At 36.9% G+C, this 27739-nt stretch overlaps 1 protein-coding gene across 9 annotated transcripts in view; it reads right to left on the reverse strand.

The window, feature by feature from the left end:
• Nucleotides 1-27739, reverse strand: part of TRPM3 (transient receptor potential cation channel subfamily M member 3) — a 471646-nt gene that overhangs the window by 200808 nt on the left and 243099 nt on the right. The gene's annotated exons all lie outside the window — the stretch shown is intronic.

Raw genomic sequence — 27739 nt, forward strand, 5'->3', positions numbered from 1 at the left:
TCTGACAAAGAAGCATAGGCTGTTATACCTGATTTGTCAGAAAGTATGTGGTATGTGTGGAAACCTTGAAAAAATTGAAAGGAATTTTTTTTTTCTGGACAAACAAGATTACAGGTACAAAATCATCTAAAGCATGGACTTTAATAACTACATTTTCCAAATAATTTCAGGACAAGATTAACTTCTTCAATAAAGACTTCTACAAGACAAAGTGGAAATTACCTATAAAGGAGCATTTTGTGAAAAAGGAGTTGCAAGTGAGTCAATATTACTTCACCAACTGCTCTTGCAGTTTGCAGATACATGCAATTTATCATATCATTGTTATTGTGACTGGATGGCAGAGATACAGAACTCAGAATCCAAACCCCTGCTATGCTGCTAATGAGTCTGAGGCAAGATTGCAAAACCAATTGCAGTAGACAAGTTCATAGACTTCTGTATAATACAGTTTAAAAACATTTATATTTAAAATAGAATATCTGAAGAATAATAAATTCAGTTTTAAATTTTCCTTTTTCTTTGTATTTTCACTGAAGTGAACTCTGAGTGAACAGAATATATTCTGGGATAAGACACTCAAATATGCTTAGTCTTTTGGTGTAAGGGGGCTGTTTCACCCAAGGAAACCTCACATAGCATTATTCTGTACTGATCCAGTAGTTATTTAGTTAGTTAACCAATAATTAATGACTTAGCTAATTCCCTGGCTAACTTAGGGCTACAATAATTTTGAATTAGCATATTATAAAATACTTCTGTAATTAAGAAAATTCTCAATACACTGTATATGTCCCTGTGGTGATTTTGTATATGTCTAGAAAAATAAATCTTAACATACACTTAAAAACCCTGCTAAAATAAAAATAGACTGTAAAATAATTAATACGGTCAACATGTTCTTCATGGAATGAAGGGCTAGGATGCTTAAAAGAAAGCCTTCCCAAAAACAACAAAAAAGCAAGACGTGGTGGTAGATACAGAGAAAAACAGATATTGAAAAAATTTAATACTGTTCTATAGCAAAAGTGATTTTTTCAACAACTTTTGAGCCTGATCATGATATTTACTTAAAAAGGGAAATGTAGGCTGCAGGTGAATTTGGTGAATTACATTTCCCACCTTCCAGAGAAGGACTGCTAACCACCAGCGTGTTTAGGAGCAGTGTTCTCCCATCCTTTCTGCCTGACAGGACTCCTCTCTGCATATGCAAACATTCACTGATGTAGAGAATGGGAATCCAGTGCTGCTAATGCCCAGAGAGTACTTTCACCAGCAGTCCAGTATCTTTCCTCTTGCCCTTAATATTTAGTACTTTGTTAGTCATGGGTGCAAAGTGGGACTAAAATTTTGGAAAAAGCTTCTCGTTCCTCTGTCCCTCAAATAAAATGCACTGAATAGCAAATGTGCCTATTTCACTGGTATAAAATTTGACCTGCCGAAACAGATAATAATAACAAACAGAATGGCCTTCTGAAACATTGGACAGTTTTCAAGGGGGATAGTAATGGGACACCAGAGTTACACTTCTGACTCCAAGAAGCACTTAATTATTTAGACAAACTAAACCAATGTTGACTTCTGTTTCCCATGCTCTGAATAAATAATCTAACAACCAGACAGGCAAGAAGGGTGGTCCCAGCCTTTACTTTGCCTTTCTATCGCTGGCAATAACATATGTCATCTCAAGTCCAATGGAATTATTTCCTTGATACAAAGTCATGTTTTTTTCTTTATTCTGCTCAGAAAAATAACAATAATAATAAATGCTGTTCAATGTAAACAATTTTTTAGAATAATTTTTGATGAAATTGATGATGCTTTCATTTGAGTTAATTAAATCTCATCAATTTAATACAATGCAATATGCAAAGCAAATACAATGCAGTATGCTTTTAAATATTGACTTTTTAACACTTGCTTATTCAGTACAAGATCTTGCATTATGTAGTGTTTATCATGAAAAAAATTTAAACATGGAACTACTGAAGAGCCCTTAGACAAGTAACTGTATCTCTAAATCTTGGGGAAAACAGTAATTTTGGAGGGAAATGACCGTTTTCAATTGTACCAGTCTTTTTGATTTGCTTTTATTTTTCTCCGTAGAATTTTTTGTTCATAACTTTCCTTTTTCCTTCTATAAAAGGCAGTCTATTTTGCTGAAATCATGCCACTTTCCCCAGCTTTTCTTAAAAGTACATTTATCACCGGGAAAGCTAAATCTTTAATGTTCATTTTTCATTAATATTGTACATACTATGTCTTTGCATACTGTTTGTGGATATGATAAAATGTGTTTAATTTCTACACACAAAAGACTTTATTTACAATTAAATATTAAGTATACTTAATTACCAAGAGTCTGAGATGCTCTAAATAAGTCTTTTGAATTAAGCTTAGAGGCTTGCAGTAAAAGCACTAACAATTCCTCATATTCAGTGAGGTATTGTCCATTCCATTTGTTTCTAAGTGCATCCCAGTTACATCTGTACTATATCAATAAATGCTTGTGATAGCAGCTTTGTTTTTAAACTGTGCGGCATTGATTTTTCCTGGGTATATTGTCATCAACATTGTTAAATATGTTCATGAATAATCCCCAAATTCTAAATGACTGATGTATGCTAAATATTTTTTAATATGAACTTATCTGTCAGTTCTCTGGAGATTTGATAATCTTTAACAATTTATAGTTCACACAGTGTTCAAACTTAATAATTGAAATTCTTTTCTATATCACAGATTATAGTTTTCCAAAGTGCTTTTGTGCAGTAACTATCCTGGCAAATTTCTTTTAGAGTCCATACTTATCAGTTTAATGTATTCGGGGTAATTCCTTTCAGTGAAAAAATCAAAACTTCCTTACTTTTGATACCAGAATTGCTTAAGACAATATACTGCAGTTTTGTCTGCTGATTTCTCAGTAGTTTTAACAGCTGAAGTTAATGAAAAGTGTAGATATGCTATTTTCTAGAAAATATAATTAGAAAGACAAAAGGATATATGCTGTATAATATGCTAACCTGAGCAGGTTGTGTGGTAAGGGGGAAAGACCCAAAGCTTGAACACTATAGCAAAAAAGGGAATCAGAGTGATCTGTATATGGTATACATATGTCCATCTCTCACTGGGCCACAAGAAGGACCTGACTATTCAGAGTAATGGTGATGTCAAAATACTAGAAGCAGTGCAAACTCTGCTGAAGAACTGGAATACTATTTCCTGATCTCCGCTCCCCTCAACTAACTTCTCCGTTTGGCATTGTCAGTACCTTCTATCTTCCTCTCTGAAACACCCTGAGGCTTTATGGATTCACTTTCATGTACACAAACATCCAGAGTGTTTATGTTAAATTGGATGAACACCACTGATTTTGTGCATGTTGTAAAAGGCTGTATTCCAAACAGGGGTTCCTATTCCTTCATATTCTTTTACAATTTTTCAGCCACCCTGGCCTCTTCATTTGCTGTCTTTTGTCCCCTCTCAGATGGCACAGTAAGGAAAAGCCACAAAACCTTTGCTTGTTTATGTTAATTGGCCCCACTAATTAGCATCCCAAAGGCTTAAACTAACAGGTTTGACATCTCATCAAATCATCATGGAAAGGCTCATTACCCTGATGCATATTTGAGCTGCCACATTCATCTGGAATTCTAAATGACTCAGGAATGTAGAAGAAATTCAGAAAACAGTTTTCAACCTAACACTTAACAGGAATCCAGAAATGTTACCAAGTACTCAAGAACAGAAATCAAAGTGATACATGAAGTCTGTATATTTTACATCAAAAATCATGTGAGCCCCCCAAAAAGGCAAAGCGGGATTCTCTAAGTAAATGGTGTAAAAAGTCTGTAAAAGATTCTCCAGCATTTGATTCTTTATACTTGAAAGCTTCGTATCGCTAGTTGCTTAAGGCTGGTAAGAAAAACAGCATTTGTAAAATATGGAAATTTGATGATTCTTGACAGAAATACTTTTGGGAGTTGTTAACAGATGTATGCTTCGTCTTGCACATAATGATTTCTCATCTTAAATAAGCAGTGGTGGCCTGATTTTTAGGAAGAACATTCAATGCAGCAGCCAGAAGAGGGGGCAGGGGACTACTCGGCTCCCTCTGATAAACGGCTGCTCTCTGGAGCCTCTTGCCTCTGAATTCAGCTCTAACACTATCCAGAGATGTTCTGGCAACACTTCCTTTCCCCTGTTAACAACGTGACCAGCCAGAAGAAAGCGGGAGCCACTGCAGGAGTTGCATCCTATTTAAGGATTTGCTTATGTAACACTAGCCACCGCTAATTTCCTTTGGTTCCGTGCCAGCTGCCTGTAGACACAAGAGCTCCCAAGCTCACCAAGGACAGTCTGTACGACATGGCTCTCGTGCAGGCTGTGCACATATGTTTCTTCCTGTAGGCTTCCTGTAAATGCACGGAGATGCCAAGAACCAGCTGATTTTCAAAATATCCCCTCTCCAGCTTTGCTGCCACCTCAAAACCCCATGCAAACTCTACATGCAGATCTCCCATGATGTCTCAGCTTCCAACAAGTTGGTCCTTGCTTCAGCAAGGCCAAAATGTCATTCAGGTGTTGCAAGCTCTCTATGAGCACTACAGCTCGCCCTGGCATTTAGCCACAAACCTGTACAATATGCAGTGGCTGGAATGGAGAAGATAGGTCTGCTAACAGGCTGAGATACTAGAATATTTTCCCACACTTAGATTGATTAAAAAAAAGTAAAAGGAAATTACCTTCCCTCATAACTTTTTTCAACTCTACACGTTGGTCTTTCATATGCTAACAGACCAGACCAGACCAGACATGTTAACAGAAGAACGCTTGGTTAAAAACAGAATCATTTGAACAAAGAAACAATTTGTCACAAATAAACTTCTAGAGGACTTGGTCAAAATTTACAATGTGATGAACTCTTCAAATTATATTTAATAACAATTTTACTAGCTCAGTAATAGGTAGCACAATTGAAAAAGAAACTGCATAAATCCCTTAGTTTCTTCCCTGTCTGGTGTTCAACAGTAACAAATTAATTATCAATATTGCCATAGAAATAAAGTGTAGAAGCAGAGTCTGAAACAGACTCTGATCAGATAATGCCTTTTGCGAAAATTCATTCAAACAAAATTAAAGTTTTGGATATTAGACCCAACACAATAGAAGTCTGGCCTTCAAAATAATCTAAAAAGCAAACTTGCCTCCTACTTCTGATACAAGAATTACTAGGAAGCAGTGCATCGTTTTATTATATAAGACCAGAAAGTAGCCAATTGTGCAATATTTAACCAAAACAAATCACTTAATCATCTGACAGGACATCAATGTACCTATTTCTTTCTTGAAACCTATTTTATTGGTGTGAACTGTCATCAAAGGGAATTTTTTTTTAATAATACTACAGTCTTAAAAGCTGTGTTCTGATTAGATGTGCATATCCATATTTTATTTTTGGAAGAGTATGGCTGTGAGTGCAGAGAGAGAACAGCCAGTTTGAGATTATCCGTATGATCTGTAACGGACTGCACTGGGAATGTGCAGCTCATTGTTCTCCAGAGATGTGTGAAATTCTGGGGTTTGTTTGTTTGTTTGTTTGTTTTGTTGTTGTTGTGGTTTTCTTTGTTTGGTTGGTTTTTCTTCCCTCTGAAAAAGCAGTATTTTTTTGTATATGCCATCTCTCTCCTGTTTCAGAGTTCTCCCTAAGATGGCTGCCTGGTTTATACATTATTAGTGCCTGTAAATTATTCAGCTGCTTTTAATGGCACATCAATCTACTTTCAGCAGTAAAGCAGGGAAAACCAATGAGACTTACCGCTAAAGTAAAGATGCTGCAAAAAAAAGATCTTTTGAATATTGTTCAAAAGTACTGTATCATTGGCCCGTAAATTGAGACTGCAGAAAGCAAAGTGCAAAATTGGGTGTGGTTTAGAAAGAGTATCACCTGAAATCCCTTCTCAGGGAACATGAGAAAGTGCCTGACATGGGCCTTTTGTGATTATGGGTAGATTTCAAGTGAAAATGTTATGTTTAGGAGGAACATGTATATCACATGAGGTCAATCAAAGGGGGAGATTTTGCAAAGCTATCTGATTAGGCTATTGGATGCTCACAGATGAATTATTTAGATAAAATCACTGGAAGGATGTGTGAGGAAGTTTGACAGAAAATTTCCACTGACTACTTTAAGTCTTTTGTTTAAGGACAGAGGAGTTAGGGGAATGGAGAGGATCTGAAGGTGAATAGAAGGCAATTTCTAGATACAAGCTCAGAAAAAGTCAGGTAAGCTGGCACCTGTTGAACTGGTGTTCAAAACATGTTTTGCTTAAGAAAAGAATGAAAAAATTACATATTAAGGAGTAAGGATAAGAGTAAGGAACAAGATTATCTACAGATCACAACTAGCAGGAGAAAAAGAAATTTCCACAAATAGCCAAAAAGTAGTTTGGCTTTTTTTTTTTTCTGTATGTGAGATAGCATACATGCTTCAAAACATCCTAGCCAGACCTCATGAGGTACAAGCACTCCTTCTTACCTCTCTGTTTTGATCGCTTTCAATTTAATTTTATCCACATAACTGATAACTTCTCTGAATTTATTCAAAGAATTACTTTAGTGTATGCTTATGGTTAGGAATTTCTGTAAACAAGTCTTTGAAAGACATACACTTGCTTATGCAATTCCATTAGGGATCTTTTATGGTATTATAGACACCAAAACAATTTCCTCTTTGGTCAATGGATAAAGTGGAATAAAAGCAGAATGCACTGTAAAGAAAAAAAAAGTTAATTTTTTTTATTTCTAAAGTTATTTTTCATATTCACTACAGCAGAATTTTATCATGGCTAGATATTGGTACTATGTAAAGCTTACATAGCACCAGCAAAACACAAGGAGCCTTATGAATAAAGAAGAGATTTCTCCCGCTGAGAATGCAGTTTAAATAGCCCATGCACACATACAAGAAGCAGAGGGGGACAGGAATGGAAAAAAACAACAGGAGCAAGGCTAAACAGGATTGTGTAATAACTTAGTAATGTCACAGATTATTTAGATTTCTGACTATCTAGCCTGATGACATTTGCTAAATGAAGAATGGTGCAGGAAAAGCCTTAGAAGAGATGCAGCTATAAGAAAAAGATTTAAAATTTAAAAAGCCCAAAGAATACTCAGGTATGTTGTGAGAGACTTCAAGGATCTCTTATTTTGGTGTAAATGCAAAAACTGGAGCACAAAGAGTGAATTAAAAGGTTAATGCTCAAAAGCAAAGACCCTTTTTCAAACCTATGCAAGTGTTGTGATTTTTATTTTTTTTTGACCAGTGTTTTATAAAAAAAGAGAAGACGCATGACTACAACACAAGATTTTTATAGGTATTCATGGAAAACAGACGACCATATTTTTACTATTTTCAGTCCAAATTTATGCATTTGGCAATGAGAAATACTTATACCTTAAAGGAGGAAAAAAAAAAAATTTGTGATGAACTGAGTACACAGACATTGCAGCCAACAAGTGGAACTAAGCCAAGCCCCAAACCTTCAAGCCACAAGAAGTCAGTAATTAGCAGGCTACTACTTGCCCTGTCAGCAGAGCCCATAGAGGGAGACATTCACTAAACCTGTTGATGGAGTATGTAAAATCTTCATGGCTGTAGATGACTCAGTTTTTAAGACTGAAATTTGATAACAGGCTGCCTTAGTTTGTACAGTTACAATGGTGACCTACCATGAAGATATACAATTGAACTTAAGAAAAATCAGCTATAAAAGAAATAGATTTTAAGACCACAGATCTGCAAGAGAAATTTTAAGCAGAATATCTGAAGCTCTTGGAAAAAAAATGCAGAAATGAGTGGAGGCAGATGTGTGGTGGATGGAAGAAGAATTAACACAAAATGAATCTAAAAGCATGTAACTGAGTAATAAAGACTCTTGACTACAGCATGGAGGGAGCTGCAGGCATTTGGTGTCATCTTCAATCCAATTAAACAAAATTGTTCCCAAGGGATTGCAGAGCACTGATCCAAAGTCATTCAGACAAAACTATTTAAGAATTCTGAATTCTTACTCTTGCTACACAAACTCATTGATCACAATGTAAAACCAAAATTCCCTCCCCTCTAAAAAGGTCTAACTACAGCTACTCCAAGAACTAACACTTTTCTGCCTACCTTGGGAAACAGTGATTTAGAAAACTGCTGGCTGGCTTTGCAGACCAGCTGGTGGCTGAAGGAGTCACAACCTAAATTAGTGGAGCCCCTTCAAAACTGCACATCTGGTTACGATTAATGCTTGGAAAAGCCTCAGCAGCCAGCTTTAAGCAAACTTGCCAGTATCATTTCCTGCATTTTTGAGAAGGGAATCCAAAAACCCATCTGATCTTTTTCTGGCTGTTTGAGGATAAACCAGTGAATATCTCCAGTAACCCAGTGACGCATATGTTTGCTGACACAACAGGGAACAGGACTCGGTGACTGAAGCATCCAGTTGTTCCTAGGCCCTGTATATCTATCACAGACATCATATCACATAATCCCCTTACTGTACAATGGGATGTGTCCTTAGACGAGCATGGTCTTTCACATCTACAATTCTCATTGTAAGGCTGTTTCAGAATATTGCTGCTGGTAAGGTCAGGGAACTTCCCCCCTCTCCTAACATACACTTACTATTGGTCTGCTTTTTTACCATTTGTTTCCCTATCAATAGCCATAACCATTGCTGCATTGAGTAGTTCATCCTTTCCCCTGTTTATTCAACTACATTTACAGATACTTTCCCAAACATTTGTTTTTTAAGCTGAAGGAGCCACTCTCCTCTATCCTGTATTTCAGACCTCCTTTTCCTGAATGGCTTCAAGTTTGGCAATTTCTGCCTGCTATATCACTTCATAAAAAGAAAAAAAAAACCCAACAAAAAACCAAAACAACCAAGAAAAAAAACACAAACCAAGCAATCTTCCACCAACTATCAAAACTGTCCTTCCCTAGAGGTCACAATTCTGCATTTTTTTCTTATTATTAGCTGACGGGATTCAATCTTGGTATATCTTACACTAACATAGGGGAGAAAAATTATTTAGAGGTCAAAGTCAATAAGCAGCCCCAAATATGATCAGAGAGAAAAACATGACACTCTGTTAACTGGAAATACATCTTTATCCTCAGTAAGTACAGGCTGGAATTTTGTCCCTCTCACCATGCCCCTCTATCCCTTTCAGTATTACATTCTTAATAAAGAAAAATGAAGTGTGTATTGATTAAAGGAATCTTCAGATGTTTAAGGAAGAAAAATGAAACTTTTACCTGAAAAAGTTCAGTAAAAGATTGCTCATACTAATATCAGGTTTTTTGCACTCTGGGACATTCTGATCTCTCACTTAATTGCTCCTGACTCATCACCAGAAAAACAGATGCAACAAAAATCATTAACTTCTCTTTTATATGGTATTCCCTTTGTTCCATCATTTCTTTGTTGATTTAAAAAGATCTCATGAAGACGTGCTGCTCGGTAGATTTACCTCCACATTTAAGCACAGAGGAAACTTGAGTAAGGGTTAGAGAGTAAAGGCTGCTGTGAACTTAAAATAGAACAAAAAAATACACATGATATTAAAGGATTGTGAGGGCTTCAAAACATGTGCTGTTTGAGTTCTAGAGCTAGTTCTACCCTCTCATCCAATGCTGGAAAAGCAAGATAATCCATCACAGAGAAATTAAGGAATAACATTTAAAGTTCGTCATGTACAGTGTTTTCACGCCCTGGTTAGTGCTTCTTGGGACTTAAAATATGCAATATGCTAATGACACCAACAGCACACATGCAAGGGTCAATGAGTCTAGCAGGCCACGGCATGTGCTGAGCATTCCAGAAACAGAAGCTTTTTTTACACACTTCCTCTAAAAGCATGTCTCACATCTGCTATACTTACAGATATTACAGAAGCAGGGCAGAAAAAAAGAGTAATTACCAAATGTACACAAGGGCTAAAGATGTTTCAACAGCTTGTAAAGAAATAAAGCAAACAGACCTCAAACACAACCTTTGGTTTAGATCAAGAATTTGGTGCATCATAAAATTAAGCAGATGGATGGAAAATTCAGAAAGCTCTGAGGTAATCAGACTGCAACAGTGCCCAGAGCACTATCTGCGGTGATGTTCATGAAATTTCAAAAGAAGACAGAATTATGTGTCCAGTCTTCCTGAGGAAGCAGATTACCATAGCTGAGATTTCAGCAAGTTAATTCAGTCCTTTCAATCTAGAAATTGGTAGTTGGGTGACGCTGGATTATCTCTCACATTCCCTAAAAGAGCAGGAGGAGATGCCACCACAGGTGAAACAGTGCCTCAACCACAGTCATAATATGGAAAAGGACAACTAAAGAAACAGGCAGCAGCACACTCCAGCACTGAAAATACCCAAGCAGAGATCTGACAGTCTGGAATTGCCTGTTTACTGTCAGCTATAATTGCTCACTAATTTTTGCAGAAAAGTCAGTCATCAGCTATTCCTTATAAATATTTTTTTGTGGGCAAACCTACAGCCAAAAGTACATAAAGACAGACTTCATTTTATGGCATCACAGTTCTTTAGTAACAGGTACAGCTGTCCACATCAGCCCTTGAATATAAACACTTTTCACTGATAGAGCCTGGAACTTACAGCCTGAACCTTTGATGACGATGAGATTTTTCTTTGAATTCTGGGAGCATGCTTTTCTTTTTCAAGATACCAGCCTGCCACAAATCAGTATTTAACATCACCATTTCTTGTTCAGAGCCAAAAATATTCACATTCACAGTAATGCTACCTCTGTGAAAATGACACTGACTTATCTCAGGCAAGACAGCGGAAGAGGGCAGGCAGGAGAAACAGCAGGTTGAGTTCTACCGGAATTCAGGTGCCACACGAAGGTCAAGTTTCAGTCTTATTTCACCGTATCTTTGCATTTGATACTTTAGTGGAAACTGAATTAGAATATGATAAATACAATATAATCTCAAAGAAAGGAACCAGAACAAGAGAAGACAGATTCAGAGGTGAAACATGAACCAGCAAGCAGTTAAACCTAAGGTCTTATTTATACCTACAAGATCAGAGAAGTCCTAGTTATCCTTTTACAAACTGATGGAAGAAAACCCCACCTAAGCCTATCAAAATACACAACTCTTGCTTTCTGCAGCTTCCATCCCAATGCAGCCTTCTCTTCTGCTTTGAAAAGGCCACCCTGTAAAGAGACAGTCTAGAAGAATGACAGCTGTGGCAGCCCAGAAGTATTTCCTAATAAATGAGCCAAGAAGAGCAGCACATGAAGGGAGTCAGTAGAGAGGCGGTCTGGTATTTGTTCTAGCCTTGCGAGTAATGGGATCACCTGTCATGATGAGTAAATCACAGACCTGGTCTAAACAGCAGGCAGTCTTCTGCTATGACTACAACTGCCCATAACAGGAACCCCTGCAAAGCAGTTTACAATTGGTAGTAAACGGCTCTCCAGAACTGTGACAAGACACAGTGCATTACATAAATGCATGTTGCTTCAGTGAAACCTGCTTGTCAAATAGTCTGGAATTACTGCTGTCTTTCTGTAAAAGATTTCCTAAGTAATTATGACCAGATCCCTGAACTGACTGAGACACGTGCCCCAAGCACATGTTTTTTAAATTAAAAATAAAAACCTTCTGCTGCTAGAGCTGTCTGATTATTAAACTAACTGAGCACAACCACTGTGAGAGTTACAACCTGTCTTATAAAAAATGCTACAATATACATCAGAGCATAATTTAAAGAACATTTTATGGCTACCATTTTACCTCTTCAGGATAAAGCCTTCTGATATCATATTTTCCTATCATAAACTCAGTATACATTCCTGCATCACAGTGATTTTCTTTCCAAATCAGTTCCTAATATGGTTCCAGCACCTTCTGCATGTTTTGGGTACAGTATCAAATAATAAAACAGTCTACACTGCTGACAGTGACATGGAGGAGAAAAACAGTTATATAGGCTGCAGGAAAACAATTAAAAGGCCAGACATAAATGAACTATCTGTAATCTCAAACATGTGACCTACCACCAGATGACTGGTGAGCAGACTGCCACTTAAAATAAGTACATCAAGACATAAAAAAAATACTGATGCAGAGCAGCGTATGCTCCCCCTTGAGAAAGCAACATTAGTTTTTTCTGAGAGAAACAGGAGTGGCAAAATACATCATCTCACATATCATCCTGAGGGTACAACACTGTGCAATAGTCTTTCACTGATGTGAAAGCTCAAATAAGCTCAAATCCATACTAAAATCACTTTCTGTTCTCTTGGGTATCTATATCAAATGTACCAAAATACAGAAATTAAGAGCAACCAGTTAACCACCTTTTAAATATGTACACCTAATAACATATTTTTGAGGGTTACTGTATTGTGCAAGAATATGTAAATACATTTGAAGTGCCATTTATGAGTTGCATATGGCAGAAAATTTACAGCATGAAGGAGGGGGTGTTCCACTCACCACTGAGTCAGTATTCATGATACAGAGAGGCTGTGTTTTAGTCAGGTTTGCATTATTCTTGATAGTCTCCATATGGACAAATAAAGAATAGGCATGGGGAAACAGCTATTTAAAGTGTATGGAGACATTCTGGGAGGAATGCAGAGACATCACCTGAGGATCCAGAGAGGAGGTTAGGAAAGCCAAAACTCAGCTGTAACTGGGATGGGATGTTGTCCTGGTTTTGGCTGGGAGAGAGTTAACTGTCTTCTTAGTAGCTGGTATACTGTTATGTTTTGGGTTCAGTATGCGAAGAATGTTGATAACACACTGATGTTTTCACTTGTTGCTCAGTAGTGTTTAGACTAAAGTCAAGGATTTTTCAGCTTCTCATGCCCAGCCAGCAAGAAAGCTGGAGGAGCACAAGAAGTTAGGAGGGTACAGAGCCAGGGCACCTGACCCAAACTGGCCAACGGGGTATTCCATACCATGTGATGTTATGCCCTGTATCTAAACTGGGGGGAGTTGGCCTGGGAGGGATCGCTGCTTGGGAACTAACTGGGCATTGGTCAGTGAGTGGTAAGCAATTGCATTGTGTATCACTTGTATATTCCAATCCTTTTATTGTTATTATTATTATTATTATTATTGTCATTTTATTATTGTTATTATCATTATTATTTTATTCTTCTCTGTTCTATTAAACTGGTTTTATCTCAGTCCATGACTTTTACTTCTTTTTTCTGATTCTCTCCCCAATCCCACTGGGTGAGGGGGACTGAGTGAGTGTCTGCTTGGTGCTTAGTTGCTGGCTGGGGTTAAACCATGACAGAAGTCAAAGGCAACAAGCAAGGATCCTATAAGTACATAGGTGACTCGGAAGGCTTGGGAAAATGTGGGCCCATTGCTGAACGAGGCAGGGGCCCTGGTGACAAAGGACATGGAAAAGGCTAAGGTACTGAATACCTACTTCAGCTCAGTCTTTACTAGCAAGACTGGCCTTCAGGATTCCCAGGTCCAAGAGACAAGGGTGAAAATCTGGAGGAAGAATAACCCCAGGCACCAGCACAGTCTGGGTGTTAACCAGCTGGAAAGTTGCTTTGCAGAAAATGTCCCAGGGTGTCCCGGGGGACATCGAGTTGAACATGAATAGCAATGTGCCATTGCAGTAACAAAAGCTAAGGGTATCCTGGGCTGCATTAGGAAGAGTGTTGCCAGCAGGTTGAGGGAGGTGATCCTTCCCCTCTACTCAGCACTAGTGAGGTCACACCTGGAGTCCTGTGTCTGCTTCTGGTCTCCCTAGTACAAGAGAGACATGGACACACTGAAGAGAGTTCAGTGAAGGGCCACTAAGATGATGAAGGGACTGGAGCATCTCTCCTGTGAGGAAAGACTGAGAGAGCTGCGACTCTTTAGCCTGGCGAAGAGAAGGCTCAGGGAGGATCTTATTAATGTATATAAAATACCTGAAGGGAGGGTGTACAGAAGATGGAGCCAGGTGGTGCCCAGTGACAATAGGCAATGGGGACAAACTGAAACACAGAAGCTTCTCTCCGAACACCAGGAAACACTTCTTTACTGTGAGAGTGACCGAGCACTGTAACAGGATGTCCAAGGAAGTTGTGGACTCGTCCTCTTTAGAGATATTCAAAAGCCAGCTGGATATGGCCCTCATTGAGCCAGGGCATTGCACCAAATGATCTCCAGAGGTCCCTTCCAACCTCAACCATTCTGTGATTCATGTGATACCATTGGGGTGACTTGGACACTACATTATGTCTTGGCTGCTGTGCAACTTCAGTGCTTTGTGAGCTATCAGATTTTCATCTCAGGTATTTTTTCTCTCTGTACCATTTTTTCAAGAACATAAGACCATGTATTACATATAAATATATACCATTACATAAAATTGTGCCTTTTTTTTTTTAAGGATACATATATGCAGACATTCTTCCAAAAAATAAAATAGGATTCATGAAGCTTCTTGTAAAAAGTCCTGGGCATGTTTATATAGACTCGCTTTTGTATAAACATACCAGCAGAAAACAAGCATTGACTGATTAAGAAATATATCAAGAGACCCTCTCAAAACTTAAAAATTCTTCAAAATATATATATTACATACTATTTTTTTTTAAACAACATTTCTCTAATTGGGTTTGTGTAGCAGATCTTCCTGGACAACTTTGATGCCAAAGCATCTGAAGAAGATGTCTTGAACTTCAAGTTGTTTGAGACATCTTTAGTTCTGTATTCATGTACAAACAGACATATGTGCAGAACTTGAAAGCATCAAGCCTAGAGTTTAGAAAATATTTTTTCAGGGGGCATCCCTATCCCTTTACAAAGTGTGTTATACACTTTTACAAAGTTTCTAGGGGGTTGTAGTATCTCAGATAGGTATTATTTTGGGTTGATATTGTTTCAAATTTGGATGGCCAAGAGCTCAAGACACCAGTGGTTGCCACATTTTGCAGTTGTCTGACAGGCCTATTACTACGGTTAGGAAAAACAGAGACCATTCATGTAGTGAGTCTGTGTGAGTAATTACAGAAATTCACTGTCGCTGACTTACAAAGAGACATTTCATGGATTTTTCAAATTCATCAAAGTTCAAAAAATACATTTTTACAGCTTCATAGAGTAACAAAAATAAAAATCACTGTTCTGGCTTGCGCTGCAGTATTTATGAAAACAAAAGTCTTGAATTCAACATCTTCCCATTTCCCTTCTATGTGTGCATGTAATACAACACTGGGAAGTTTTGGCTCTGCAATCTAACCCAGTAGATAAACCTCTTCTAACAGAATTGAAATCAAATCTCAAAGAGAAAGCAAGGAAAGTTAGCTTTCAGAATGAAAATACTGTACTTCTGATGTCCTTTCAATTCATCAGTTAAAGAAAACTTTGGAGACTGCTTGCATCCTTCCTGGATTTCTTTTTTTCCAAATTATACTTCCTGAAGAGTATTATAAAGATGTAAGCATGTAAAGAGGTCTTGCTCTCATTCCTACCCACAGCATCCTTAAATAGAGAACCTCTTGTCATGCTGGCAAGGCAGGGCAGTTACGGGAGTCCTTTGGGGAGTGGATGACAACATGGCACAGAAGTGTGACACAGCACATCACACCATGCTCCTTTCCTTCTAAGAAACTGCAATTTTTCTCCTTAGTTTGTCTAAAATATATTGATAGTAATACAGTCACTTCCCACACATGAAGAGGAACACAGGACTTTTCTTTCAGTGTTAAGACAGAATGTCACAATGTTCCTGCCACCTACCAAACTTGGAAAAGTCATCCTACTAATGAATCCCACCAGTGAAGACACTCCAAGCCTTCTCTTCCCTCTAGCCCACTGCAAAAGAGTTCATAAAAAGAAAATAAATGCTCTAGAGATGAGAAAGGTGAATTAACTTCTTTCTAGATTCTGGATTTAAATAGTACATGTTGAACATGACTTCAGGGAATGGTCCTTGTCCAAAGCAGACAACAAGTCCCTCTTCTCCTCCCCCTCCTGCCAGACCAGCAGCTTATCCTTTCAAAAACAAAGAGGGAATCCGTCAGTTGCCTAACATTTCATGTAGTTACTTTTGCAAATGGAAAGCTAGTACAACATACTGGTGATCTGATTTTGTAGTTTTTATTTCCACTTTTGTACTCAAATGAAGAGACATGGATACAAGACAACAGCAAATAAAAATCCATGAGTATTGTCTCACAAGCACGGTTGCAAAAGAAGGTAACAGAAAAGTCACAGATAATGTCCAAAACTTGTATTTCTCTTTCTTGATGACTCTCCTACACACAGTCTTAATCCTAATGTTTCATTCCTCTCTCTTGTAAGTTTTATCCACTTAGCTAAATAGTATTCAGTTATTTTATATTGGTAGGTAAATAATATTTGTGAAGTTTCATAATGTTTTCCTCAGGATACTCAAAACATCATGTGCAATCCTTTCTTATAGTTTTTAAATACATATTTCTTCCCATTTCCCTGTCCTCCCAAAATACTTTAAACCCATCCTTCCAATTGCAAAAAGAAACATTCAGAACAAGATTATATCATGGCTAATTCTTTTAAATCTATTCACTTAGATTCACAGAAATTTACAAATACTTCTGACATGTAAATCCACAGTGCAAATCTGGGAACAATTTTGGGATACATTAGGTAGATCAAACTGTTTATGTACAATAATGCCCAGTAATGCTTTTCTTAGAAGCTACATGTATACTAAAAATAAGCTACTTGCATTCAATTCTAAATTTCTAATATGTGCATTGGTATATACATTTCATGGAGAGTATGTAAACAGTATCATCCATATGCATTTGTGTCTTATAAACTCACAAGTGGATACCTTGAGAAACTGCCTGGCAAGGAAAAAACAGAAAGATGGGCCAGAGCAGATGAACTGAGAACAGTTCATCCATCATGACTAGTAGCCCTTATTGGAATTAAATACAAGCATCAACAGTCTTTCACTGAAAACAGAAAAAACCCAACAGTATCAGTAGGGGAAATTTCTTTCTCAGACTTCAGAAGAAAGAAGTGAATTATTTTGAATTCTGATTCTCTCTTTTGCTACCCCTTTTTCATTCCTTGGTTTTCTTCCTTCAATGACAAGATGGGGAATAAGGAAAAAAAACCCCAACAGTAAGACTATTTAATGTCTTCTTTTTGAATTAAAAATGTAGTAATTATTTGCAAAAATATCCTTTTACAGCTTGCACTTTTAATCAGCTTTAATAGCTTGTGTATTAAACTTATTTATTATGAATAATCATTATCCAGTCAGATTTTCTTTTATTTGTGTCTGTGAAACTCAGTGGATTTCAGTCAAGTCATTCTTAATTTACACTGTTGTCAGGGAAAGGAAACTGGGACTTACGAACACAACCAAAGGTATGAATTAAATATAACATTTGCTTAAAACCCCTTCTTCTGTTGAAATGCTTTTTGCCTGGAGCTAAATGAATTAGTGTCTTGTAGTGACACTGTTCTTCCTATTTGAGTGCTTTGCTATTGTTCATTTTCTAGAATTAAAAATACAAGCATAGAACACCAACTTTTCAAAGCAGGACTTTGCAAAAGTGTCTCTCTTCAGATGTTCTTTCAACCAAGTTGCAGACATCTGTGAAACTTCCAGTATGGAACTCAAGGGTTTTGTATGGCAAAGTGAAGACTAGTTGCCATTTCACTGAATTTGCAATATTGATCCTTTATTTAAGGCATATAATGAATCATCTTAGTTCAGCTTCATAAAGAATTTTCTCAGTAGTAGAATTGGTGTGGCCCATCTTCAACCCCGAGCTCATTTTTATAAAAGAATTATAAGCCCCTTAAAAATAAAATTAATCCTGCAACAGGCAAATCTCTACAACATACTACATGCACTATAATAAAAAAAAAATAATCTGGCTTCTGCTATTTCCTTAAGCATCCACCTACAGTTACAATTTCTGTAGAAATTAAATTTAAATGGGTTCACAAAAGTTGATTTGAAAGAAAGAGTTTTTCTGATGGCATGGTGTATACAATGCTGTAATTAACAGCTACACTGCAGGCAGAACAGGCTTGGTTTCAGTTTAACCAACACTGTTTTACACCATCAATTTTACCAGAAGCATTACTTCAGGGTACTAACACCGAATATTACAGAATTTTCCAGGAAATTATCATCATTTAATAGTATACCCTGCTAACCAAATACAACATAGCCCTTCACAAGGTATTGTTCCTTGAAAATAATTCACCAGGTAATGTACGCCAAATGAACAGTAAAAGACTACAAAAGGAGTAGGAGAAAGTAAATGTCAGGTGGGTATTAACCCATTCCACCACTGAGCAAGTGAGAATTTTTCTTTTAGAGTATAGATAACCTGAAATTCTGTGCATGTAAGTACTGTAAGTAAAATGTTAATCTAATCAAGTAACAATTAAAGCCTCTTTTCATAAGTATGTAAACAGCACTGACAGATTCAATTTCATTCCTTCTGCAAGAGATTACTGGGCTGAGAATGTCTCAAGGGTGTTCCCAGAAGAATTGCTAGAGCAGTACATACAGTTTCTATTCTCATTATCCTTGATTCAGAACAATGAACATCCAGCTGCTGTTCTGAAGGCAATGACTCTTGGGAGCATCCATGGAGTTAGCAAGAAAAGTGGTAAATTTTGTTCCCTTGCTCTGTTTTATCAAAGTCTACATCGAGTCTTTATTTCAAACTGTAGAGAAGGAGATGACAGACGTAAAGCAACTTCACTTCTCTAAATGAACAACCCAACTTCAATTCCCTCCCAAGCCTAAGGAAACTTAACTCTGAATTTGTTATTTATTAGTCCTAGGTTACTATGGGATCAGGTACTCTAGGCTCTTGTTAACCTTGTATTCTCAGACACATAAGTGTTTGCTGCAGTCAGACACTCATCTTCTAGGTGGATTCACTGTAACCACTGAATTTGGTCTCTCTTCCTCACTTTTTGTTTGAATGCATACAAGACTACTTGCAAACAGGATAATTGCTGGCAGAGGTACTGAAGGAAGCAAAGAGCACTCCTGAATGCCTTACTGCCACCTGAATAAGACGTTAAGACCCAAGGTGGTAGGAAAACTTCATTCGCATCCATTGACAAAGAACAAATGGGATTCAGTGTCCTCCATCCTTCCATCCTGCAAACTCCAATTTCTCTGTTTCAGGAGGCTGGCAGATACCTTGATTGAGTACTTGAGTTTATTTTAAGAGTTTAGTTTTTCAGTTGCTAGGGTGTTGCCTGGACTTTAACCATTCACCCAAAACAACTGCATTACTGATTCTCCCTTTCCACAGGCTTAGAACTGTGTCTTCATTTTCAATTTTATTTTTATATGTCCTCAAGGCATATATTTAGCTATGCATATATTTGTTTGAGACAACAATTTCATTTGACTGTGTGGCTACCCTTTAGATCTAACTTTATCTCACAGGAACTCTCAGTCCCAGAATCCGTCATCATAATGACTTTCCCTTCTCTTTATCTATTTTTTTTTGCCAAATCCTCAGATCCTGTTGACTCTGAAACTGGTTTCTAAGCTTAGCATAAGGTACAGGGTTCAATATCATAACCTCAGTAAAATTCAGATACAGAGCACATGAAGTCAATAACCATCAATTTTACAATGGTCTCCAGTATGGACATGGAGCCAAAATAAATTTTGCCTAAACCTGGTCACCATCTCAGATGTAAGATGTTCTGCATTCCTGTGGGAAGTTCAGTATTTCTCAGCATCTTTCTTGTCTCCAGGGCCTCAAATGCAAAAATATGATGAAATTCCTAATGGAAATGTGGCAGAAAGCATTTCAATAGACCTGCAGCTGGTATGTGACTTACTGCTGAGTGGATTTTGTTAAAAACTCCTGAATTGTCTCATTACAAAATTTCCATTAGTTTCAGACCCAGGCCTGCCAGAGACTGGAAAGTAAAGCAAGTCAGGCAAGTGTTTTTCCTATTTTTAGCTTGGCTTCTAGACTTACATGGTCATTTTCTGTTCCCTACTTTTGACCCAGGTGACTGAGTTTATCCCAACTGGTCAGGATAAAAGAGGTCATAGAGAAGCAAAGTCCTAAAATAGCCTGTAGAGAAGAAAGAATTGACTCCATAGATATTGGCAACAGTAGGAAAAATGCAGAAGCAGCATATATATTAGGTGGCACAGTGGGTCCATGTGGAAGAAGAAAAAAAAGACAAAGAATGCCCCCAAAACAGGAAAAGTTTGAATTAAATTTTGCCTCATATTAAACACCAAAGTCCGTCACCAAAGAACAGCAAATCTGGGAAACTGGTTTTAATGCTTGCAGAAACACTTGTTTAAATGATGCTGTTCCAATAATGGAGCAAATGTCCACAGGGAGAGAAAAATTAAAGAAACGAAATGGGGTTACCTCAAAATGCAGATATCCCTCTCTCAAAACAACTCAAAGTTATCTAACAACAATAAAGCATTAAAAAGCACTCCTTAGAGGCTTACAATTGCACAAAATGTAGACTATTCTGAAAGTGCTACAATTTTGTGCCAAAATAGTTTATACCTTCATTACATATACAATGTCTGTTTCCCCTCTATCAAACTGACAGCTCTTTTAATGGAATTACCCCGTTTCCCTCCCTCAAGAAATGCACTGTGGTGGGAAGTGTTCCAGAGGGGATCCCAAAAGTCTTCCAAGTATTAGAGATCTGAAAATCAGTGATGGAGTGGCAAAATGATCCGTTTACTTTTTATCATGAGTAGCTATCTATCTTCAAATTGTCATTGTCTTTTCAATCAGATGTCTCAAGGGCCAGAGTTAAGTGGATAATGCTAAAAATAGACTGAACACCATCTACTACAACAAAGAGTGGAAAAAGGGAGACAGAGCTTGAGTAAGTTTCTTCTTCATGGAAAAAAAACCAGCACGACAACTTTCAAGAGTGACCTCTAACCCCAGTTGTCAGAAGTGTAATACAGACAATGCATGCAGAAGCATCTACAGTGCCCTACTGGGGACTGGAGGGTGATTTATCAAACCTCTTGTCAGTCAGGTCTTGACTTGTGCCAGAACAGATGCAATATAAGATGATGGGGCAGGATTCTTGCCATCACATGTACACTTAATACCTGGTTTTCAGAAGTGGCATGCACCCGTGCTTTCCATAGAAGGTGACTGGAAAGTGTACTGGGTTTCATCTTAAAAAAAAAAAGGAAGGAAAATAAATTCTGCAATCATTAGAATATGGCAAAGTTACTAGTTTTATGCTTGCTGGGTCAAGACCTTCAGACTTTAATGACTTTAAATTATAGTTAGCTGGGCTGCATGTGCTGTATTGGCAGAGCTGAAAATGTTCCATTCTTCCTGCTAATCTCAATGTGTCCAGAAGCTTGCATTGTTTTTATGCATGGACCAAAAGTTGAAAATATCTGCATTCTGGAAGAATTTACAGACACCTCTGAATGAGCAAAATCAGAGGGAAGAACAGAGTAGAATCAACATTTCTTTAAAAAAGCATTTGTGAGGGATGTTATTTGTTTTAGTATAAGTTTTATGATTTCTAGTGGTATTATGTTTGTTTAAGAAACAATATTAAGGATATTATTAATTTATATTAAGATAATTTCTTAATTTCTAAGTAACTTGCTTTAGTATGAGCCTGAAATTTGTGCAGCTAGTAAAGTTAGGCAATGTCTACAATAGCATATGTATTAGCCCATAGGAGAAGATCAGCCGAGTGAAATGGTGCTGAGGGTCCACAATGTATGTTTTTAGGAGGGTTTAACTTTGAACTTGACCTAGTCTTCTCCCAGGGCGTGAATGGCCAGTAGAAGCTGAAGCACAACATGCATACTCCTGTCATGCACTGTCCTGTTTAGTTTCACGTGAAAGAAATTGTTATGGTGTTCTCTGAGATCCTTCTAGGATGGGGTCAACCATGGTAAATGGGGATGATCACGAGGTTCTCTCCAAAAGGTTCAGGTCTACTACTGGAGAGGCATCATTAGGGGTCACAAAGGAAATTCAGAACATTTCTACTTCCTTTCTGTTTTTCCTGAGAAATATGCAAAAAAGAGGTAACTGTAAAGCTATATTAAGTTTTTAGGAGCACTTCCCCAGATGTTACCCCCCAGCTTTCAGCAGGAAGAAGCAACCACAAACATACAGAAAAGAACATTTCCCTTAAATCTTGGAATCGCCAGCCAGCAAGTCACCTCTAAGCAATCCCTCTTTGTTTCCCCTCTTTTTGAAAAAGCCTCTTTATTTGGTTAATAACATCCACCTGACCTCCCAGAATAAGTCCTGGAGTACCACAGTAACCATCTCCAACTTTTCCCACAGTCAGAGCAAAAGAAAATAAGCACTGAAAGTTATCTGAACAACTCCAGGAGTTTGACCTGGTTACCTCCAAATCTATCCTCTGTTTCAGAAAGGTGTTTATTAATAAAAGACTGGACATAACCAACCCACAATGACCTTCTCCGAGCTTGAATGTTCAGTTAAACCCTGCACCTATAGTCTATACTGAAAGCTTCAAAGCATTTTTGGCACATACACAGATTTAAGAACAGCATTAGTAAAATTACTTAACTGTTTTGACGACTTCTGTGAATAACATGATTTCTTTTCATGTGAAGATAGGGCTAGTAGGTTACATTCCCCTTGCTCTTCTCACATTCCTATACTGTTTTCAGAGTATTTTTGCACACATAGCTTGAAAAGTCTGATGCTACTTATTTTCTAAACATAAAACTATTACATTTCTTTCCTCAACGTGGCAGCCATTTTGTTCGTTGTTTCCAGTCTGTCCAAGTAAAATATTGTCAATCCCAAATAGCAAATAAGTATGAAAAGTAAAGTGTAATCTAAAATGGTTCATCATTATTGAAGTACATATTTATTGTTTTTTTAATCATGAAAGTTCAAACAGTTCAGATTTTCATAATGAAAAATTTATGTTGACATGACTGGTACCTGAAAAGCTAAAATGAGTGATGATTTGTCAGCATCACAGTTTGGAGTGAGTCAGAACACATGCAGATATGCCAACATACTGAAGCAAGCTCAAAATGCAGGGCTTTTTTTCAGACTATTCATAACAAGATCAAACTTAGCAACAAAAAGCAAGATTTTCAGAGAACATCCTAAAAGCTGCACAGGGAAACAGATGCAACAATGGTCACTAGAGATATTTAGCTCCACATTTGGACAAACGCTGCCCTGTGTATGATCCTGTGTGGAAGGATGCATGAGACAATAGTGGCTGGAAAAGATTTCTGTGGATCTAAGTTCTCTAGGTATCAACAGAATTTGCATGGATTTTAATTATATTTATAAATACTAACATTTTGTAAGACAACCTCTCTTCATCACAGTCCTACGTTTATAATTTTTCATTTGGAATAACCAGAGATTACAGGACATTAACTTTAGCACAGGCAGAGAAGAAGAGTTATTTTTCATATGTTCAACTTGATCTAGTGAAAGATGTCCCTGTCAATAGCAGGTGGGTTGGACTAGATGATCTTTGAAGGTCCTTTCCAACCCAAACCATTCTATGATTCTGTGGACCCTATATAAGTAACACACAGCCTCCTTGCAACTTCTATTAGTTCAATATTAACATCTTCCAAACAGTCTTACTGGAAAAAAGTGGTCTAGAAGACAACAGTTCAGTTTGTAAGATAACCAATCTACCTAAAAATTGGATCTGCAAAGGACCTTTATTCATCACTGCTGCTAGGCAGAAAAGTTATAAATATTGAAAGAAACCTGACTTTTCAATTTCTCAGTCCTACTCTGTGCAGATAGCACCAGCAAAATCCGACTCCTGAACTACAGGTCATAGAAGGCTAGCAAGCTCTACCTACAATGTGTGAAATTTGTTTAGAGGTGTCAGTTCAGTTGTCAGACATGTTTTATAGTGGAAGCAAGTGAGAATGATGCCAGAGTTTACTCCAAGTGGGCAAAAAATGAATCTTGCAAGAGAAGAGAATGGGTAAACCTAAACCTGCAAAGATGTCTAAAAGCATATGAGTACACTCAAAGCAGGACAAAAGAGCTTCTGTGCTCTTTCAAGAAAACCCTTAGGTATGTAAAACTTAAGATATAAAGTTTGAAATTCTACTCTACCATCCTTAGAAATGAACATGCCAGGTAGACACTCTTAGATTAAAATGGGAAGAGCAGTTAGCCAGAATTTCTGGCCGTTTTAAATATCCACAATAGCTACTTATTCCCTGAGCCTGTCTGTACATGGCATATAAAATAACATGAATCTCATCAGCTCAGTAACTGTCTCTACAGGACAGAATCATTTACTTTTTATTGAAACTTGACATTTATCATACTGTTTGGACAGATCCTGGTGACAATTTGGAAAGACGTTCGCTGGGCTTTCTGTCAGTATTTCATGTTAGCACAGCAGACCCCATTAACTCAGATCCAGAAAAAAAAAAATCCATTGAATGTAAAAGAGAGACAAAATAAGTTCTTTTTAATTAACTCTGTCAATTTTTCTAAATGTTTCCAAATCAATCCATGGGACATGAAAATCTAAAGTAATGGTTTATATGTTGTTTACCAATGCTTACTTTAGGAGAAACTTGAACAAGCCAGATCATTTTATGCAACAGCAGTTACAAGTCATTGCATACACTCCAGCAAAACATATATTTCCAAAAACTTTGATCTACTACTGGTTTCTTTGATTTTCAACTTCAACAACACAGAAGAACCATAAGTGAATTACAGTTAGCATAGGGCAATACTTGTGTAAATGGTCTTCACACAAGCAGAAAGCGTACTGTAAGAAAAGTCAGCAAAAGTACTGAGACGGGAAGAAAGAACAGAGAGCAAGATAGGTCTAAAAAAAATGTTTGGGGTTTTCTTCCATAGCCAAAGTATTTTGTATTAAAAATACTATGTTCACAGGACTTTATATAATCTCTGAACATGACTCATGTTATCCAGAAAATTTCAAATTCCGGTATACGTTATAACAGAATTCAAGATCTTAAATAATTTATTGTAAAGGTAATGCCTGCCTCACTTAATGTCACAGATATTTTGGTTCTAGCTAACAAGAAGGTGATACTTAATATTCAAAGAAACCTCAGTATATTTAGTGGGCTCAAACAGAGATGCTGAGAAAGTAAGAAATATCTCATACTTTATGAAATTTTAGAGTGTAACTATTTTAATAAGACAAGTTCTTTTTTGGAGTTGGTAGTTTTTATTACTGAGGGAAAGATTTGCTGTGATAAAGTGTAAAAGTCTTCCACGTGACTGAAGGAGAAATCTTTCTACTTAGAAAGTGGTCATAAGTGTTACATTAAATCTTTCAGCACAACAGTACTCTTGTTTCCTATTTACACTTTCATGTACATGTGTACATGAGTCATGTTATCTATGCAAATAAATCTCCTTTAGTTCAGTGAATATGCATTCACATGAACAATTACCTATTTAGGTGTCATATTTTTGTAGAAGCTCAGTCACTATACTGGTACAATCAAGACATATACATTTACTGGTATTTTTTGCCTAATTGCACTTTATCAGACCACCCACCATAAGACTTACCTTTTAGAAAAACATTTAGCATTTTTTGATGGATAGATATCACAGTGCTTGTTCACATCATTAGATTTTAATGGCACTTCTGGTACAGGTGAAAGCTACAGCACTGAATTCTGACAGTATAGATGTATAAAGCTTTAAGCCCTTAGAAAATGTAAGGAAAAGAGGTTCTCTGGTTTACCCAGAAAGTATATCACCCCTGCTGCATAGTCTGTATCTTCTACAGAATATTCTTCCTATCTTTACCTGTGTGCAATTTGTTAAAGTAAATAAATAAATAAAAAATCCTACCTTTTTGTACTTTTGAAAACTCTGATGATATGTTTAAGTTACATAGACTCTAAGGACATTGTTATCAGATTTATCTTTGGCTGTTTTTACTCTCTGTTAATTCCCAGAGAAATACTGTAGCATTGCCTCTCTGGTTTTACACAGGCCTTTATACCTGGCTCTCCACTCTTCCTCCACCAAGGAAGTAATTTAAAAAGTGCTTTCAAAGTATCCAAGGACAAATAAAGCAGAACAGCACTTACTGTTTTACAGGTCTACAAAGAACTAATCAGGTTTGGGCTATAAGTCTTAATCTTCTTTAAATGCTCCACAGCTTTTAAATTTACTTTTTTTCAAAACACTTCCCTGTATAACAGATCTCACTTATACACAGTACATGAACTTCACAAACAGCAATTTTAGCGTATTCTTTTCTGACAAGTTCATGGAAAAGCGTAAACCAAAGAGAAGTCAGGTAAGATTTTCTGAAGCTGGTATGTCGTTTGTAAAATTTTAAGTATTCTAAACTAGGGCGGTGAGGCCACATACCATATCAAAGCTCAAGATACAATTTACCTATTTACAGTTCAAAACATAATATTCTTTGGCACCACAGTGATGGGAACAGCCAAGCTATATGCCATCGCAGGGACTTCTGGGAATCACTTACTATTTTCTTTGGGTTTACCACCTTTCAATTAATTTGTTGATAATAGATTCAATGTCTCTGGCAGTAAAATGTATCCTGTTCATCTATCACCAGACTGTTCATCAGCAAGGTCAGTTTATTATCAGTATTTTCTTAAACAAATGAGTTCAAAATAACAGAGAATTATTAATGATGGGGAAATGTTCAGCAGTAGTATTGCAGCTGCACTGAAACTTTGGCTTTGGATCTGAATTGTATTGAAACAGTCAATGAGCTTGTCTGTTACAGCTGGAGATCAAACAATAAAAACTCATGTACTTTCACAATAAATTAAATATGATGGTTAAGTAAAATTATCCTCTATCAACAGAAAGAAATGTAAATTAACTCATATAAATATATAAGCTGTGTTCCATGCCAGACACTAAAGACAGAGAGAATTAATGAAATATGGTGATGACTGATTCTGTATCAAACCTGAATTTCAAAACTTTCATGCTAGGTCTGGAGACCTATTTAAACAAAATTTAAACAAGCATATTTAAACAAAATAATAATTGCAAAAAAAATGTAGACAAGTCCAAGTAAAAACATATGCTGATCAACAGCTTCCAATAAAATTTAATGTCATCAATAATATTGATAGTATTTGGCACAGCTCTACATTCCTATATGCTTTTCTAAAAGCAGAGCTATATGAAATGTGCCATTACAGTTTTGGTTTTGGTTTTTTTTTTTTGGCATAACAACACAGATTATACCTCTGATTATTTCAATTATTATTCACATATATATATATATTAAAGGGTGCATAAAACCATTCAAATACTATCTCTACTTTCATAACATTAGGCAAGATGTGAACCTTGACATGATTCCCTGAAAATAACATTAGAATGATCTGAATTTACCTCTGAAGTCTCTGTCTGTAAATAAATGGAGTTACTGGTTTCATATTTTGCAACATTTATCATAAATCTTCCAGTACATATTACATGAAAATATTTGGGCAGAAATCTGAAATTCACTTGTGTCCTGTAAAAGAATTAATTGTTCATATAAGTGACAGAAAAGTCAATCATTTCTGACACCAAAAGCAGTACGGGAGGGTGCTATGTAAGTTTATATAGGAAGGTTGCCAGGTCACACGATTTGCAATTTCTGGTACCAATCTTAAGGTTTTCCTTTGGCAAACATTGCTAGAACTTCAGATTTATTTACTGATCTCTGTT

The sequence above is a fragment of the Accipiter gentilis genome, chromosome Z, assembly GCF_929443795.1.
Source record: "Accipiter gentilis chromosome Z, bAccGen1.1, whole genome shotgun sequence".
Classification (NCBI taxonomy): domain Eukaryota; kingdom Metazoa; phylum Chordata; class Aves; order Accipitriformes; family Accipitridae; genus Astur; species Astur gentilis.